The sequence below is a fragment of the Gymnoscopelus microlampas genome (genome assembly GCF_963454915.1).
Source record: "Gymnoscopelus microlampas genome assembly, chromosome: 11".
Lineage (NCBI taxonomy): Eukaryota > Metazoa > Chordata > Actinopteri > Myctophiformes > Myctophidae > Gymnoscopelus > Gymnoscopelus microlampas.
In genome coordinates, this window is record NC_139948.1 from 54,590,188 (window position 1) to 54,592,687 (window position 2,500).

The window sequence follows — 2,500 nt, forward strand, 5'->3', positions numbered from 1 at the left end:
ATCTGTCAATCAGGTCCAGCCGAGATGTAAAATCAGACAAGATGTTGTTGACCTGCTCCTTCCATTCTCCTGCGATGTTGATTTTATGTCCAAGGTAGTTATATATCTCATGGAGAGCGTATACACGCAGGGGTTCAGATGCTATGGTGAACACTGGGGTGTGTCAGTTTTTGAATGGTACCACCTGTTCCCTCCACTCCTCCTCTCATATAAGACAGCACATTTTGTGTTCTTAACCTCTAGGCCTGACCATTCTAGAAAAAGGTCTGTCCTGGAGAGCATGTTCTTTATTGTGCTCTCTTCCCTAGAGGCTAATAAAATATCGTTCGCGTAGCCCTGTACCGGGTTGGGGGAGATTACACCATGGGGGGCACATTGACACATCCACTTTATCCACTGATTGGTGGCAATTATAAAATTAACTGCGCTCCATGGACAGCCAGTTTTAATGCCTATCTGTAGAGGTGTTGGCTGGGTTCGCTCTTTTCCACAGATGACTTGTATAAAGGAGCCCTTGTACACATTTTTCACAATATCGATAAATATCTGGGTCAGCTGTATTTCCTCCAGTGATTTAATCATGACATTGTGACTTAATGTCCCAAAAGCATCTCTGAAGTCAAGGAACACACAGTACAGTTTACAAGACTCATGCTTAAAGTCATCTATCCCCGTTTTAAGGCTAAAAACATGTTCGTTCATACCCTGCCTGTTGATATAAGCCTTCTGCTTGGTGGACAAGATGTCAGCATCCACCAGCCATGGGAGGACTCGGGCAAGTATGCACTTCATGAATACCTTGTAGATGGTAGGCAGGAGAGATATATCTCTCCATGATGTTAAATCCTCGGGGATATTGTCCTTTTTGGGGATACGGTGGATTAATGCTCCCTTCCATGTATCTGGTACTCTTCTGTTTTCCAGACAGACATTAAAGATTGGTGTTAAAATCTGGCATGACTGCGTGGTTTTAAGGGTCTCGTATGTCACCCCATCTATACCACTGGCTTTACAGTTAGGGAGGCCTTGTAGAACAGCCTGTACCTCTTCAACTGTAAAGTGCTCTGTCTTAGGGAGGAATGTAGGTTCAGGTGGTGGCACATCCCTGTGCCAAGGGGGGGGTGGGAGATCACCATTATGCCCGTGATCTTTACATTTATTGTCATAAAACAGCTGTATGACTGCAATGTCACTGGGGCTGGGGGGCGGGTTGGGGTACTCACTGTTGTTCAAGATCACCTGGATCGCCTTTGATCTCCTGTTCTGCCAGAGCTCAGCCAGTTTGTCCCTGCTGACTTTACGCCCCCTGGTGGAACCGGGGCGCGCTGCTGTCTGACTCTGTAGTGACGGCAGGACAGTGTCACGTAGGGAGCACAGCTGGACGCGGATCCAGTCAGCTGTTGTTGTAGCTGTCAAAGTTTCGGGATATGGATACAACCGTGGGAACTTCTTAAGAACTCTTGCCACGTATTTCAGAAGTTTTATTCCAAAAGCTGTACCACTGTAGCTCTGAGCTGTAAATACTCCGTTCTTAAAGAATATTCCATTAAGAATTGTAGCGAGTTTAATCCACTTTCGCGGATCGCCAGAGGAAACAAAGTTCCTCGTTTCGCATGGCCGCTTGGTGTTCAAGCGGTCCCTGTAGTTGCTCTCTTGGGCCTGGAAATCCACCCATTGCTGTTCCGACAGTGGACGGACATACCACTGGAATGTAGCCGGGTCTAAGGCCTCTCTCCCCGGTAAATGTTCACGGGAGGGGCCGTCGGGGGGCTGCGGCTGTTGGTAGATTCTACCGGTGAGCAGTGCCTCCTTGTATACAAGTTTGATCGTCGTGATCAAGCACATAATCCATATAAATTGCAAATGCATCTCAATTCTGCACCTACTACATTAACGGTGGTAGTTACAACGGGTGTGGTTGTTATGTTATAAGAATAACATTGGCGTTTCGCCGGTGCTTCACCTCCGTGCTGCTGCTGCAGCACACACACACACACACACACACACACACACACACACACACACACACACACACACACACACACACACACACACACACACACACACACACACACACACACACACACACACACACACACACACACACAGGAAGAAGAATGTGTGTGTGCTCTCTCTGTGTCTCAGAGGAGGGCTGTGGACAGTTCAGAAACCTGTCTACCAGTGACATCATCATGGATGGGGAATCCAAGCTGATAGAAACTACAGCCTTTGTATTCCTGTAAATGGAAGACATTGTTCTCCCGTTAATACAAAATCTAATTTAAAAAAAGTCAATATTGAAGTAAAAATCACACCCTGTGTGAAGGTAGCTGCGCCTTTGATACATTATGTCATCGATATGTGTTTGTAATGTGTTTATAGCCATGTGTCACGTGAAGCTTGACCAATCACTTTGTTGACGGGTCTGACCAATCAGAGCGTTGAGGGGTCTGACCAATCAGAGCGTTGACAGGTCTGACCAATCAGAGCGTTGAGGGGT

At 46.8% G+C, this 2,500-nt stretch overlaps 1 protein-coding gene across 1 annotated transcript in view; it reads left to right on the forward strand.

Moving 5' to 3' along the window:
• hdac5 (histone deacetylase 5) overlaps positions 1–2,500 on the forward strand; it is a 108,389-nt gene that overhangs the window by 44,862 nt on the left and 61,027 nt on the right. The window lies entirely within an intron of this gene.